General features: G+C 35.0%; 1 pseudogene; it reads left to right on the top strand.

Annotated features, from left to right (window-relative positions):
* Window positions 1–15,472: 15,472 nt before the first annotated feature.
* On the top strand, window positions 15,473–17,602 carry LOC127848611 (neuronal acetylcholine receptor subunit alpha-6-like; annotated as a pseudogene).
* The last annotated feature ends 358 nt before the right edge of the window (window positions 17,603–17,960 follow it).

The following is a 17,960-nucleotide window of genomic DNA, read 5'->3' as shown; positions in this document are numbered from 1 at the left end:
TACTGATACGTCATACTGACAGTCAGACATGGTAGCTACGATATTTTGTCACCACAGTTTTGTCATTTTTATGAGGTACGACAATTCGTCCTGATAGGAAACCTCGTAGTTGCAAATAAAACAAGAGCACCGCCTTGCGGGTGCAGACCACTCATCTATTTTCTTTTTAAAGGTGAAGGGACTCTCATTTTCAATCACAAAGGAGGGAGGGTCGGAGTGAAGAGGGGTGTATAGTGTGGGTGTGTGGACATTTATAAATTGTGTTTTTTAACCGTTTAAAAAAAAACATAATTGGGGAGGGTGGGTGGGGGTATAGTGTGAGGGTGTGGTGGTCATTTGTGAGATGATCTTAAAAAAAAAAAAAATAAAAAAAAAATAAGAGGGGGATTCGGGTGGGGGGAGGGGGGGGTGGGGGGGATTCTTGGGTGCGATGGTTGGACGGTATTTCAAACAAAAAATAATAAAAAAAATATTTGTGTTTTTTAACCGTTTAAAAAGAAAAGAAAATTGGGGGGGGGGGGGTATAGTGTGAGGGTGTGGTGGTCATTTGTGAGATGATCGAAAAAAACAAAAAGTTAGGGGGGGGGGATTGGGGGGGGGGGGGGCACAGGGGATGGTTTGGGTGGAGTCTATTGTGGTATGTCAGGTAAGAGTAGTTTTGTCAAAGTATCAATTAAATCTAATCATAAATAAAGAAGTTATGGCAATTTTAGCAAAATTTAATAATTTGACCTTGAGAGTCAAGGTCATTCAAAGGTCAAGGTAAAATTCAACTTGCCATGAACAGTAACCTCATGATAGCATGACAGTATTTGAAGTTTGAAAGCAATAGCCTTGATACTTTAGAAGTAAAGTGGATCGAAACACAAAATTTAACCATATATTCAAAGTTACTAAGTCAAAAAAGGGCCATAATATCGTAAAAATGACAACCAGAGTTATGCAACTTGTCCTTTTACTGTACCCTTATGATAGTTTGCGAGTGTTCCAAGTATGAAAGCAATATCTATGATACTTTAGGGGTAAAGTGGACCAAAACACAAAACTTAACCAAATTTTCAATTTTCTAAGTATAAAGGGCCCATAATTCCGTCCAAATGCCAGTCAGAGTTACATGTACATAACTTTGCCTGCACAGTCCCCTTATGATAGTTAATAAGTGTTGCAAGTATGAAAGCAATAGCTTTGATACTGTAGGAATAAAGTGGACCTAAACACAAAATTTAAACAAATTTTCAATTTTCTAAGTATAAAAAGGGCACATAATTCTGTCAAAATGCCAGTCAGAGTTACATTACTTTGCCTGCACAGTCCCCTTATGATAGTTAGTAAGTGTTGCAAGTATCAAAGCAATAGCTTTGATACTTACGGAATAAAATGGACCTAAACACAAAACTTAACCAAAATTTTCAATTTTTTTAAGTATAAAAAGGGCACATAATTCTGTCAAAATGCACGCCAGAGTTATCTAACTTTGCCTGCCCAGTCCCCTCATGATAGTAAGTAAGTGTATCAAGTTTGAATGCAATAGCATTGATACTTTCTGAGAAAAGTGGACCTAAACGCAAAACTTAACCGGACGCCAACGCCGAAGCCAAGGTGATGACAATAGCTCATAATTTTTTTTCAAAAAAATAGATGAGCTAAAAAATTATAAAAACGTTTTTGTCAAATTTGTCCAAACGAAACGACGTACCTATAGGTGAAATGGCGTCGCTACGACTTTTCGCCGGGAAAAAAGCCAACAATCATTCTACAACATTTCGTCACGTGGCTTTTTCAAGGGCTCTGATTGGCGTAGAGCTACGAGATATAGCACAAAACACGCGCCAGACTTAATATATTCGGAAAAGACGAAAAAAATATTTTGAAAATTTTGGAGCTACAAGGTTTGAGAACGACAGCGACGATATATACTCATACCAAGTTTCAATGAAATCCGCAAAAGCACTTCCAAGATATGGCTCCGGACACAAAAGTGACGGACAGACGGACGGACAGGCGGACAATGCCTAAACAATATCCCTCCGCCTCTGGCGGGGGATATATACTCGTTCCAAGTTTCAATGAAATCTGCCAAAGCACTTCAAAGATATGGCTCCGGACACAAAAGTGCCTATAGTAAAAAGAATTTTTTCAAGATACAAAGGGCCATAACTCTGTTTTTAACAGATGGTGTACAATGCCATTTGGCGTGCATCATCCTCTTATGCATATATATACTCATACGAAGTTTCAATGAAATCCGCCAAAGCACTTCCAAGATATGGCTCCAGACACAAAAGTGCCGGACGGACAACGCCAAAACAATATCCCTCCGCCTCTGGCTGGGGAAAAAACAATATCCCTCCGCCTCTGGCGGGGGATAATTAGCAGCAGTTATATTCAAGCACTGTCCCATTTTTGTGTGATTTGTGACGACAATTAACTGAACTATAAAAATTCAAATGTTGCTAAAGACTGAGTTTGACAACATTGATTTACCAAAAATCGGTTCAAACCAGTAGAGGGATAATCATGCTCTCTGTCAGATTTGACAATTAGGTCACGCAGGTTTGTTTATAAATAAAATCCAGAGAACGCTTAGAAAATACCACGAGTTAAACCGAACCGCCAGTTAAAATGGGTGTGAGTATTAATAATATACTTGTGAAATGTGGACTTGGTTCTCATTTGATAAGGACTAACCAACAAAATGACACCAAAACCATTCCTACTTTGATACTGTTTAAGCGACCTTTTTTAAGTGTTATCAATGTTTAACTTTCACCATATAAGGAAAACTGCCCTGTCCATTGCATCATTTTTTTCTAATTAACCAGATTCATTTTCAACAACTGCTCCTTGTGATAGCGATGACAGCACTTTTAAAAACAAATGATGTGTTTGTCAGAAACACAATACCCCCTACTGCACCGCTTTGATTTTTTTTAACCTTTGACCTTGAAGGATAACCTTGACCTTTCACCACTCAAAATGTGCAGCTCCATGAGATACACATGCATGCCAAATATCAAATTGCTATCATCAATATTGCAAAAGTTATGACCAATGTTGAAGTTTTGGTTAATGTTTTGGACACACACACCAGCATTATAGATAATTGTTTACCCATGGAGGTAAATACCGCCTCTTTTCAAAGCATGGGGGTAAATGGTCAAATTGTGCCTTGCTTGAAGGGTAATTTGCTAAAAGTAAAACAATAATATAGCCGGGGTACGGACACACTACTTTAATCATGTTAAACACAATAAACCATTAACTTTGATTGCTCCATCAGTGGCCCAAACATTATCAGCCTTGTATTGTTGGCAGATTTTACATTTAAGACGAACTTCGTCCTTATCGTCCACCACCGTTAGCCACAGAAAACTTTTTGCCAACTTTCAACAGTTGTTTTAGAAGCGTTTAAGTGTGTCCTTTTTGATTTGAAAACAGAGGAAATTAAATCATTCAGTATTGGCAGTACGATGTTTTTACTCCATACAACTTTTGCCTTATAAAAAATCAATTTTACTTTTTTTTGGCTTCGAAGAAGCCATGCTGACTTTTTCATGTAAAAAATACAACACATCAGCGCTTGAGTGTCTGTTAAAAAATCAATACTAAATTTACCATGCGTCTAGATGATACAGAGTATACATACCGACTGGCTAACTATTCCCACAATCCAGCGCACAAATTAGCTCTAATTTTTACGATAACCAGTCTCATATTTTGGCGAAAGACAATCAACTGTTGATATATTTTGTTACGTTGTACGCAGAGAATTTAAATCATTTGCGTAAGTCCAGATTGGCTGGTAAATTGAGCGTATCTTGATATTTATTATGCGTATGTTACGCTGATAAGCAGCTTATCTAGAACGGTGACACACACACACACACAGTGACACACACACACATACAATGACAGACAGGCCAAAAACAGTATACCCCCGCAGGGCCCTCGATTCGCCCTTTTTACCGCAGAATATCGGCGGCTTCCCCCCATGAAAATTTTATACCTTTTTCCCCTATTTCAGCTAAACATTCCCCCCTCCAAATTTTGTTTTTATTTTTTTATTTTATACCTATGTTGCCAGCTGGTATCGTGCTATTAACCTTTGATTAAATGTATATTTATGTAAATCGCATTACAATATAGCAATTTTATGTGTTGAATGGTTGGTGAAAAGATCTTCTAAAATTCCCCTTTCCGCCCAAAACGATGCGAAATTCCCCCTACTAAGGGCCCCGGCCGAAATCCCTAAAAGTGTAGCAAGGGCCCTGCCCCGATGATTCGATCCAGGTGCATAAAAAATATTTGATAACAAATTGATGTACATTTTATTGTTGCTATAGTCTTAACTAAGAAAAATCCTTTTAAATTTTTTGATTTAATGAATAAATAAAAAATTTACATCAATTTTACAAAATGGAAATTGGACTTTATTTCTGCCAAAAATCGCTTCCCATTTTACTAATTGAACAGCCTTTGGTTAGAACACTTAATCTTAAGTCTGTTTTAATCAAATTGGTTTTTATACGAACAAGATGTGTTTTGTTAAACACTATGTCCCCCTTATATTTGACCTTTGACCTTGAAGGATGACCTTGACAGAGCTCCAGATAAGGTTTTGTGAAATTCTGAAATTACTACCAGATTTTTAAAAAGAATTCTTAACTCTGAAATTTTATTCTTAACGTTACTACTAAGTTTTGGAAATAATTCTTATTTTTTCTAAATGACCTAAAAATAAATAATAATGGTTATTTTCATGCAAAAAAAATCAAAATAAACATACTAGCAACTTTATTTATACGAGTTCAACAGTGTCTTTTCAGTATTATACAATTTTATTTTTCCAATACCTTCATATGCCCAAACTGTGTTTAGATTGCATGCCTTAGATGAATTTTTACATATTTCACAATTAAAACGGGCCTCCCCTTCAATCTTTTCAACGATTAGCCACGGGACTTGTCCCTTCCACTCGTTCAATGTGTTTTTTGTGTTTAAGTTTGGACCCGTCGTGGCGCGTTTTTGCTTAGCTTTTCCGACTGTGTCGGCAACTGAACATACAACATCGTATAAGATCTTTTCTATAATGTCTTTCTAAACATTTAATTTCGGCTCACTTTGCGTACAATATGTTAAAAGCGTGTTTTTGGACGCTTTGCAGTTTTTTAGGACGCTCTCTTGGCGCCGCCATTGTTTTTTGACAGATAGACTGTATACGCCGCTTTTATTGGAAAAAATGCGCTTTGTTAAACAAACCCGATAACCATTCTATATAAGCACCGCAAAGATCTTTAATACGCGAAAAGAACTCAATAAAAATCGATACGAACCGATGTAAAAATAATATTCGTAACTTGATTTTGTAATTCTTAATGGTACGACAAGATTTTAAAATAAATACGTAACAGACTTGAAAATAATTCGTAATTACGAAAATACGACCCTTATCTGGAGCTCTGCTTGACCTTGACAGTTCAGCACTCAAAATGTGCAGCTCCACGAGATACACATGCATGCCAAATATCAAGTTGCTATCTTCAAATTCATAGAAATTATTTGACCTTTGACCTTAAATGATGACCTTGAACTTTTACCATTTAAAATGTGCAGCTCCATGAGACACATAATGCATGCCAAATATCAAGTTGCTACCTTTAATATTGCAAAAGTTATGATTAAGTTTGAAGCAAGCCAACAAACAAACCAACAGACAGGGCAAAAACAATATGTACCCAGGGCTTTTTTTCCTTCTTTTGGACCCGCCGAAAAAAGGCCCTTTCCCCTCGGATTTTTTCCCCTCAGCAGGTAAATTTTCCCCCAGACTTCTTTTTTTTCCCCTAAAAAAAAAAATTTTTTTTTTTTTTTTTTACTTTAAATACATAAGTTAACCTGATCCAGTGTAGAAAATATAACATATTGCATAATTAAATTATCTGTTGCCTTGAATTGTTTTAAAAACAGCAAAATAAGTTAAATGATTATTTAAGACTTTCCTTATTTTCCCCAAAATCCGGCATTTCGCGTGATTTTTCCCCCCAAAATCCGGCATTTCGCACGATTTTTTTCCCCCTCAAAAAAGGCCAGGCCCTTTCCCCAAAGTCAGATAAAAAACCCTGGTACCCCAGTATAGTCTGTGGGACATAACTAATGTCTTTTTAAATCAATTCTTACAAATAATATTATTGCATATAAATTTAATGACGGAAACTGAGGACACAATTAGCAAGGGACATCACAAGATATTGACCAACAGATCCAGTATAGTCACACCGATAGTGACTGACAGTGTATGGTATATACACCTTCAGTAATTTCATACCATACAAGAGCGATTTAGAAGTTTAACAAATTATCATACACCATTGTAAAAGTAAAAAGTTCACCTCACAATTTACACCAGTATTTTCAAGTCTCCACTTCTGTAGTCTTTCATGAGTTGATATGTTTGTTGAAAATGGCCATATCATTTTCAAATTTAACGTTGAGCAAAACAGCATTGTTGATTTGTTTTTCTTTTTTCTTCAATCTTTTAAAAATTATAACATGTGACATACTCTAAAACTAGGCACCCTGGTTAGCAATAATGCTTATGTCAATAGTTTTACTTTCATTTTGTGTTTTAGTTCAATGATACTGTGCAGTATGTTTTTAAGCATTCAATTTAATGTTTATTTTACATCATCATCACTTAAAGTTGTATCACCCAAACTATGTAGATAAGCATGTTGTGCAATATAATAATAGAATTTTGACAACTTAGTGTCTGGAGTAAACACTTTCTGTAACAAAATTTAAGTCTTTTAAAAAATGTTTTCTTTTTTTCATTTGACAGTCACATACTTAAACATTCTAAGCAATAGTTAGTTGTAAAAAAACACATGGTTGTTTGTTTACAGAGTATGAAAATTAAAAAGGGAAAATAATGTTTGTCAGAATATTGTTCTGTCCGAAAGCCACGTTTACACAATAACGTTTTTTGAGGAAAGTCCTTGCCAGACTGTTATGTCGGTGTATGACACTTAGATGGAGCATTCTATGTTAAATATTACATTTAACATCAACTCGACCACTTACATTACAATTTCTGAGACTGTACTGTTCTGATCTTTGGTTCGTTTTTTGTAAACTTTCTGAAGTTTTGTTCACGGCATTTGATGATTATCCAAACAGTGACAGAGTAGCCGAAGCAATGCTGAAGCACTGTTGAAAACAACTACAGAAATTATCGAGGAACCACTGAAACGTACTATTGGGGTCAGTCACTTCAACTAGCCGGCGCTATTTTGCGATACAGAGAATTTTCGAAAAAAAACAAAAAAAAATGTAGTGGATTTTACTGATTGAAGATGGAACTTATTCAGGCTTATAGTGGAAATCAGTAAGAAATACAAATTCCTGTTTATTTGGGCCTGTCAAAAAGCACAAAAATGGCACGCAACTGTCAAGTGACTAATGACACGAGTACGAGTATGCTACAGAATGAGATTAGTACATCACATGGAAAAAGAAGAAGAAGAATTAATATTAATGTTACGAAAAATGAACCAATTGAAAGCTCAGAATCTTTTTAATGATGTTAGCATTTTTTATGTACGTTAAAAAGAGGCTGAGCTATTTATATTCAAAGCACGCAACCCTTAAAAAGAAACTGAATTCGCAGGCGCCACTTCAGCAGAAATACAATAAGTACGGCGAATTTAGCGCAATATAAACATATTATTTGATATTGCAATGTCCCATAATTACTCATATAAAAAATTTGTTATTTATGATTCATTTGCAATAACAATTCAGAGAAAAGAGTAAGAAACATAATGTTTTTAATTTAGGATTGTTTAAACTTGCACTCTTCATAATGGTGACAGATACCGGCTCGTTAGCCGCCCTATTCGTTGTTGTCGTTACTAGTGACCTACAGCACGTGCATTTTTCAAACTCTAAAACATAACTACTTTCATGAAAACTGCTTGACAAGTAAGCATAACTGAAATTACCTTGGCGATACAGGAATAAGATAGCAGAACAATTACACCACTCTGTCAACGATATTTCAGCAGACGTTCAAAAATGAGAGTATGTCATCATAATGATCAACGCAATTTGTGTATGCATTCTTCCCGCCTCATCGCACAAAACGGCATTCAATCAAAAAGTTGGTCGAAACGGCCCCATAATTTGTCAAAACGGTCGCACTTTGGACAAAATGGCTTACTGCGGGTCAGTACATGTACATGTATGTTGACGCACAACGACAACTCTGCTAGGAGAATGAAGATGGCTCCAAAGTCAGTTTTTAAGTTGGTAAAAATGGCCCCAAGAGATAGAGAGAAAGAAAAAAATGTGCTCCTGTTATTGTCTGTATCAAAAAAGACACTTCGTGGTATATTTTGAATCTGGTCGTTATGCCCTCAATCCCGTTCGGCCCCGAGTCGTTTCGCCCTAATTACCGTTCGCCTTGGGTCGTTTCGCTCTAATTCCTGGGTCGTTTCGCCCTAGTTTTTATACGTACAGCGATTTTAAAGGATTTATCTTTAGCATGTAAGAAGCTGAATGTGATATTGTTTAATACAGTATAGTATTATCTTTATTACTGTTTCTTTAGTCTTTTGCTTCAGGTATATCGTCAAAATGAGGTGTTACAATGCTAGAGACGCTTTGAAATAAAAACAAAATACAACGTTATTTATATTCAATATTTGCATATATTTGGATAGCTCTAAAGTGATAAGATAACAAGAAGAATTCACACGTCTCAACACAACATTCAATACAGTGTCGTAGCACACACACACACAAACAGTAGACATACATTTTATTTAACGTAACAGAATACAACTGAGCACATCACATCAAAATACAGACTTCATTTTATAATAATTAAAACACCTGTCTCAACAAAACATTCAATACAGTGTCGTAGAACACATACACAATCAGTTAACATAAATTTTATTTTACGTAACACAAAACAACTGAGCACATCACATCAAAATACAGACTTCATTTTATATTTATTCATACACATGTCTCAACAAAACATTCAATACAGTGTCGTAGCATACACACACAATCAGTTGACAAACATTTTATTTTACATAATTTTTTTTTTGTTTTGCTTATTTTAATTTCCATAACATTTTCACTAGTTTATTTCAGGTAAAAGAATTTTATAATAAATTCATTATTTGGATAGTTAAATCTGAAATTACAACTTTAAATGATTTGGTTTATTTTACCCACATACAAACATTGATTGCGTCGTTTTCAATAATAATTCTTTACCTTTAAACTATCTCACAAATAACTGATTGCGTCGATACTTAATTGTTTGTTAGAAAATAATTTGAATGCGTGCGAGATTGGATGAATAAGCATTAGTTAATTCTGATAATTACGCTTCTTTGAGAATTTAGATTTATTGTATTATATCATAATTACATCACAATTATAACACAATCAAATTAATTGTTAATAATATGCATGAAATCAATTATTTCCCGAGCATTTCAATATCGGCCATAGACAATCTAGTCCATTTTTATGATCCATTTAGTACAATACAGATTTAGTAAATATATTTGAGTTTATACTTGTTCAATGGCAGATAAGTGTATCGAGTGCGCGTTTACAGTTCGACCGCCACAATAAGGAAATTCGTGTGACTCATTTGACGCATGGAAAAACCGAACATGCAATTCAGGTAAGCGAGTATCCATAATATTATTTGATAATTAGATTTCTAATAATTTTAAATATAGCTCTACATCTTAATGTTCAAACATAATATAAAAATCGACGATATGTACGAATTTATTACAGGTATGTACCTTGGCGATTTCAAACGAGCATGTAAGGGATACCTTTTGCACTTTATATTGGACGATTTTTAAAAATACATGTAATGCGAAATATGTTGACAAAACATATAAAAACTAATCACCCTTTAAAATTTTCCGTTAATTTTCAAAATATACGGGCCTGAGCGCAACCTCGGAAGTAGCATTGGCTTATTTATTAATGCATCTCAAAAAAGAGGAGGCGCGCGTGATTAACGGTCGTGTTTAACCTTGAGCCATTTTTTAAAACGTTATCACTGCATTTAGATTGCATCATTAACTGTTCCTTGTTTTTCTCTCCTGTTTCTGCGGTGGGTTGGTGAACAAATGAATGTTAAATATATTTGGTAATCGTCAAACTGAAAGGATTCAATAACACAATAATATTTAAGATTTTTTTATACGCTCCTCACCAAACCGTAACCGTGTTCTGTAGCGAGATTATGTTAACATTAAACGTGTCGTCATGTAACTTAACACAATTTATATCTTAACGATTTATTGTATTCTGCTAAATTAAAGATAAGGTTTACCAAGTAAACGTATTCACATTTAAAGCAATCCTCGATAGGTTATAACAACGCTCTTTTGTAAGACTGCATAAAGCAATAAAGCACAATGTCTGGTCTTCTTTCATATGTAACACAGAGAGGCGGATAGCAGACTGATTTATTAGTTGGTCGCGTAGCGACCAGCTAATGTTGTTACTCAAAATTTCAAGTCGGTTCGGCTGATCTTGGGAGAGCCTACTACCTGCCACATCCGCGCGAGAAAGAGTTGTATAATTTATGCAACAGGTTTGAGTTGTCCAACGATATTCATTTACAAATGGAAACATTTTATGAATATCGTGTTAAATGTAATAGTTTCAAACGGAGATTATATAGAAAAGAATCAATAAACAATGATTGTATTATACATGTCGCGGAAGAGATTGTTTATGAATGATGAAGGTTGTTTATGAATGATTAAAATAGTCCACTTTCTGTTGCGTCTTCATGACGTAGTATTTTTGCTCAGCCCATTCATAATCTGAGGCTATTAATAGATGCGGCTGCTGATAAACAAGGGAGAGCCAATTGCACGGGTGATAACAACGCATTAGTATCAGGTTACGCTTGTTAATCTGAGGCCATTGATAGATTCGGGAAAACAACGCAATTGTATAAGGTTACGCTTGTTTATATTCGTAATTTATAAAACGTTGAACATGAGTTTAACAATAACATCAGGGATACGATAGACAACAACAAAAATGCTTCTTTATCGCTAAAACCGAATATAACAAACAATTAAATATAACACGAATGGTCTGTTTCGTAACCTCGTTCATGCTTCTACAGCGGGAAAACGTTCTTTTGTTTTCAACAGATAGCGGCGATCTTTTGTATTTAGGGGTGCTAACAACGCAATAGTAAAAGGTCAAGCCTGTTTATATTCTCAGTTCTCAATTTATTTAACGTTGGACATGAGTTTACCAATTACTACAGGTATACTATAGACAACCTCAAACATGCTTTATAATCGCTAAAACCGAAAACGACTAAATAGAACAAGAAATATCTTTTTAAAATGTAATCGTCGTAAACGCTGACTTTGGAATAAAGTTTGCAATTTATTTTTCTAAATAAATAATTAAAATTAAAACAAAATGTTAACTATTGTGTTGTTTTCACTTATAAGTTGCTTATTCACCGCAGCATAAAATGTGTGTTGTCAGTGTCAAACCACACATAGGTGTAAGACGATAAAAAATATACTACGGGAGTGCACATCATATGTGCCTTCACATGCCATATAATTTATTATAAGTATATTTCTTCACTATCGAAATAAATCGTACTGTTAATGTTTGATTTAAACGCAGTTTTCTTTCGACACATTTAAATCACACTTTCATAGCCGCGTCATTCGAAAATTGGTCTTATGCGTTTCGACCAGCCTTTCTTAAACTCAACATGTGCATTTGCGCAGTCTGGTCAGAGGCTATGCTGTTCGCTATAAAATCACTCAATATTTTATGGTCTCATGTATCTCCTGACCAGACTGAGAGATGAGCAGGCTTAGTAGGCTATATATGAATGATGGGCGCATATGGAATAAGACCTACTTTCGCATGACGAAGGTCATTAAAATCTCATTGCGAATTGTAAATGGCACATTTTAGCACAATGCTTTTTGATACGAAATTAAATTCAAAATAGCAAACTTGTAAAAAAGGGCAGCCTATCCAGGCGTTCAGGAACGATTTCCATACGTGCTGAAGGAGTACGGCAAACATTGTGGTTGGATAATTAAACGTTTTTTTTTTTTATCCTGACACTGTACTATTTTAGTAATTATTGTTTTCCCATCTTGAAAACAAAACTGAAATTCTGCGAAATAGATTTTAACGCGTAATTGTAACTGGGCCACAATTTGTGTCGTTTGAACATTTAGAGAGTAGTCCGGAATTCCTTACACTGAACAATGCTACATCCTTTGCGCTTGGCTCAGACGCAGTGATTTAGCCAAAGTTCAGAGGTGTTATCTCGAATCAGTCTATGAAATATTCAGAAATAATCATGCGTGTCTGCTGCAGTTATGTAAAAGTCATTAAGATGAAAAGCTGAGTAAAACAGCTACGCTGAAAAAGCGCATGAGTGCTCTATAGCTATGTTTAGGTAAGAGTTATTGATACCGTGTGAACTAGGTTTACTAGTAATGCATTAACAACAATGTACGGGTCAACAGGGCTGTCTTGATGACATTTTTTTCACAATGTAATGATCTTATGTAAATGATGACCTTAAAGAGTATTTATTTCAACTTTTTCACCTCGTTAAGGGACCTGTCGAATTTTATTCAGATATCAACAAAATGCGTATTATATACATGTAGATTGATTGGACACGATGAGTAAAGAACGCATTAAGGCCGTTCAGTTAAGCGTTAATTTATATTTTTCAAAATCTACCAGACGTCATTTATAAAAATGGTGAGAACAATTGGCGTGAGGAAAAGAGGCACGTGGAGAAAACTATGCCATTCTGCAATCTCCACATAGAGTTGTCGCTCCTTGCTCTCACAAACAATATCTGCCATCACAAAACCATATTTGGCAGAATTGTATGTTTTTGTTTGAGTAAACATATTTTGAATAGTAGTATCATTTTCCTAGTATATTTTGAAAATAGTGTATAAGTTCAGGTTCTTAATAAAAAATTAATTACCTAATTAAAAAAAAGTAAAACTATCAACGGAAAATGTACTGTTCAACTGTAGCAGGGTTCGGTATAAGGGGAACTTATACTGCCTTGCTATATGAGCTAGCTTTTATAGCGACGCGGTAGAGTGTCTGCCTGATTTGGAACCGGGAGGTCCCGGGTTCGATTCCCAGTATGATGGGGGATTTTTCTGGCCGGGTTACACAACGTTGCTAGGTATTATCACGAGGTTGGTTATGAATGCAAGGGTCTTATCCAGCTATACTAGTTCCAGTCAAACTAGTCAAAGCTCTGCTCGGAGGTTTGCGATTCAGTTGCACTTTCTGTATGACAAAATTGGCCATATGACCTTGACGTGTGACCTTGACCATTGAATTAGGTCAGAGGCCCCTCTTGGAGAGACATGCGGAACGCAACAGACAATGCAGTATTAGGTGAAATGTCTTTTTAAAAATAGAATATGAATGGTTCACCAATCGTGGGTATTGCCGAAAATGTATTATGTTATCATTCTATAAATAGATGGTAACTGTATGTACACAACGTTCTGTGAATAGTCTGCCCTAGATATGTATTGTTGTGTAACCACGGTTGTGCTACCCGCGAAGACGATGTACATTCATATATATAATTTAATGATTGTTCGCATAATGAGGTAATCATATAGGTGTGATACATTTTTTAGTTTCAATTTACACACATGATTGCAATTTTACAATTGTATCTATCGTAAATTGCAATAGTTACAATTAGGGTGAACAGTGCGTACACTATACCGTTAACGTGTCAGTCATTGTCGCAGTCAATCCGTGTACTTTACTGGTTTAAGTGTAATACTTACTGACAAGTTAGCGGTTAAATCAAATAAATACATGTTATACGTAATTAAACTGTCAAGTAGGGAATCTACGTGCAGAATGTCTATCCGGTTAGCGCAGTGGTTGGCACACGCGCTTCTCACCTAGGCGACCCGGGTTCAATCCGCGTTCCCGGATTAAATCCCCATTCTCGGAAGCATTAAGGTTCCATGGGTGTTCAATATATCGGACAAGTGTGATTAACTCAGGGTACTCCCGCTTAACCCCCAAACCTCCATACCATACGAACATTAACAATTCTAGTAACTACGATGAATAGGTGGATATTGCATATATTATTAAAAAGTCATCCCAACTTTCAGGAGTCTATGAAGTAAACTATGTAGGATTGCTGAGAAACACTGAGGACCCATATTATGCAGCTAAAACCATGGGGCTAATCATAAACAACCATTGGTTTTCTTGATATTGGGAAAGGGCATGGCCGTATATTTTGGGAAATCAAAGCGCTGTTCACTGCAGTTGATCGCCATTGCATAACCTTAGAAGCAACTCATTTGTAAAATATAATTTATCCCTTTTAACATCGTAAGTTTGAAATAAACAACTTAAGTGGCTTTAACAACTTGTAATTTTATAAAATAAAACCGTACGTGTTCGTGTGCTTCCTAACATCGACTCTCTGTTAAATCACTGAGTTCTTGTATTCTTCTTAAAGTGTACTCACAATTTACCTGGACAATAACAATACAATTGGATTTTCAGTTATCAATGTTAAACTATAATTTTACTTATACGAAACCTAAAACTCAATTTTTCAATTCATTGATCATGCTTGTCTTGAGCGTTTGGATCTCTCCAATCGTATTAACTCCCCAGTCTATGCATTGGAGTGACCGTTCTAAGGCGGTGGGTCCAGATCTTACTAGTATCATGATGTTATGAAACACATTGTATTGGTTATAAAACACGTTGTATTGTATTTATTGTCTTTTATTTTATAGGCAATTTGTCATTTACCTAACATAAACACTAATAGACAAGATTTAATCGCTTAGTTCTGTTTCTGAAGTGTTGCTATTAAATCTTTTCTGCTTTGATATGTCCAATGATACGGTTTTGTGTGCGTGTTTTTTTCTGGATGACTATTGTGCATCTGTGATTTTGAACAGGCCTAAAATATGACTGAGTGATGTTAGTTTGAGTAGATTTTCTGATATTTTGGCGTGTGATAAACACATGGATCTGTTAAACGTATCGTCAGGTTATATTTGAATTAACAAACTAATGTTTTTGCTTGATGGTTAATCAATAAATATTGGCAAACAAGTCTACGTGACAATACAATCGTCATTGTGTTTAATTAAACTCATACGGATGAGTACAACATTAGTGAGGACAAAAATGCTTTTAATCACAATGGTTGATTGATCTAGGATTGCGTTGGTTTGTCCGATTAATTGCTGAAAATGGAAAACTCCATTAGCAAATGCCATGCGTTGATTACTGATGATTGATTAACGTTTTGGTTTCAGACAATTATTGGCGAGAACTTCACATTTGTCCGCGGTTTCGTTTCTTATTTTAAACTAGACATTTGAATGCAACGTTTAAGATTCACATCACAATAGTATTCCATGTAAATATGTTCAAAACAAGTAGTACATTTTTCTTAAAATAAAAAACATGAATATCATGTGGATATTATGTGTTATTGTTATGGTATTAAGCTCGTTTCAAGTTGAAGGGAATATGTCTAGACTTTATACGCATATGACAAGTGGATACAACAAGCTTTTACTACCAGTAAAAGATCATCGAACACAGGTTAACGTCAGTTTCCAGCCATTTCTTGTCAGCATCAACAGTTTTGATGAAATAAATGGTGAAATAGCTCTGACCTGTATTTTTTCACTTGAATGGACAGAAGAAAGGATGTCATGGAATCCTGTCGAGTTTGATAACATTACATCTTTCGTTTTGCCAGCGAGTGAAATTTGGTACCCAAGAATATTGTTGCAACAGTCGGCAGGTTCGATTCAGGTGGTAGGAGCCAGCGAGCATTCACTGCGTATTTTCATAATGGAACTGTACACTGGCGTACTGGGAACGTGTTTGAAATCGTGTGCAGTGTCGATGTTACGTTCTTTCCGTTCGACACACAAATGTGTAACATCAGCTTTATTTACCCAGCATACGGACTAAGTGAATTAGCTCTAGTACCTGTAAGCAGTACAGTAGACATTACGATGCTGGCTAAAAACAGCCAATGGGCATTTATAGCCGGAAATATATTTTCAAATGGCTATGACGGACAGACACCATATTTCAAAATAGAATTACATTTGGGAAGACGAAACGAGTTTTATGTCGTGTATATTATTATCCCAATAACTTTGTTAGGCGCAATAAACAATATTGTTTTCCTGCTACCTGCAAGTTCCGGAGAGCGTTCGGGTGTTGCGATCACAGTGTTTCTGTCGTTTGTCGTCTATCTTGAGATTATGAACACAACTATTCCACAAAGTTCTTCTCCAGTGGCTTACATTTATTACTACTTAATGTTTCTGTTGCTGTATAGCAGCATTGTTTTCTTCTTTTGCATAATGGCGTTACGGATTCACGACCGTAAAGGAAGCGTTTCTTCATGCTTACAGAAAATGGTCCAATGGTATCGCAAACGATCTTGTTGCCAGCCGAAACGTCCTGTCAGACCATCCGATGATTCTGTGGTTAGGATTCACCCGGTCTCTGAAGAACATGATGATACTAAGCCGTACGATACGTGTAACCAGTCAGATTGTGAAAAGAACAGTGAAGAGTCCGAAATAACATGGTCAGATGTCGGTGACCTTTTTGACGAAGTTTCGGCAAAAACATTGAATTTAATATTCTGGGCATTTTCGATATCAACACTTGTTCTGATCTACAATAACGGTTAACTTCCAAAGGTATTATAACTCAAATGAACTTCGTTAAATATCGCATTATTTCGTTCATTTCCATTACCTCGAAAGGTCTCAGATTGTTTGCGTAAAAGTAAGATAATGTGGGCAAAATCTAAACAATGTATGTTTTGTAATATTTATCGAATTAAAAGCAAAATAAACAATGTGGTGTAGAGGAACATAATACTTGCGCGGATTCGATTCTCGGCATACTAATTTTAATGTTGTTGTGTTATTATATTTAATGTATACTTTTCCAAATAGTATAGGCTTGTAAATAAATACATACAATGACATAATAATAAAAACATGTTAACAAGTCTTTTTATGTCCCAAGTAAAAAGTCCCCATGTCTTATTTACTATATGACATGTGTTTTAAATATCGCCGTTCCGCTGAGTAATTACTTTCTGATCTGTGTAGGTACCATGTTAACAAACCGGTTGTAACAAAGAGACTCGAAAATGAATGAATCAGGTATTTACATACTTAAACATATGTTAACACAATGTAACTATTATATAGTGACACAATGTTATTCTGAATATCAATGCATAAGTGAGAAAAAGTAACAATTTGTAATATTTATTGCCTGTTTTTTTTTCGTTTACAAGAAATGAACAATAAGTTATGGATATTTATGAGTAGTGTATGATTGTATATAAATACGATATTATAAATAAATTAATTGCAACATGGTAACGAACAAATTGATTTAAATTTTACCAACTTGGTATTTTTTGATGAAGTGAGTATAGACGTTTGGTGTTAATCGATATAGCAAATACAATTGTAACACGATTGTAAGTAAAAATCTAAAATTGTAACGAAGCTTGACATTTTGAAATTAATTTATATAATTCTATATTTTTAATGGACTTGTTAAGTAAATTAATAAATTGGACACATATCTTGTAAAAACAAAACTATTGTTTAGAAATATTGAATGTTCATATTGAATGTTAAACGTAATATGAGATTGCGGATTGCTTAATTAACAAGATGAAGGAGTAAATATCAATTTTATCGTTGTTAAACTCATACGTTTATTAATATGTATACATTTAAATTAATTTGTAAGATCTTAATCAGAATTATTCAATTAAAAATTATGAATATTACTATACTTTTTAATCGGCGATGAGCTTT

Source organism: Dreissena polymorpha, chromosome 10 (assembly GCF_020536995.1).
Source record: "Dreissena polymorpha isolate Duluth1 chromosome 10, UMN_Dpol_1.0, whole genome shotgun sequence".
NCBI classification, from domain to species: Eukaryota; Metazoa; Mollusca; class Bivalvia; order Myida; family Dreissenidae; genus Dreissena; species Dreissena polymorpha.
Note: the sequence above shows the minus strand (reverse complement) of the source record. Positions and strands in the feature narration are given on the sequence as shown.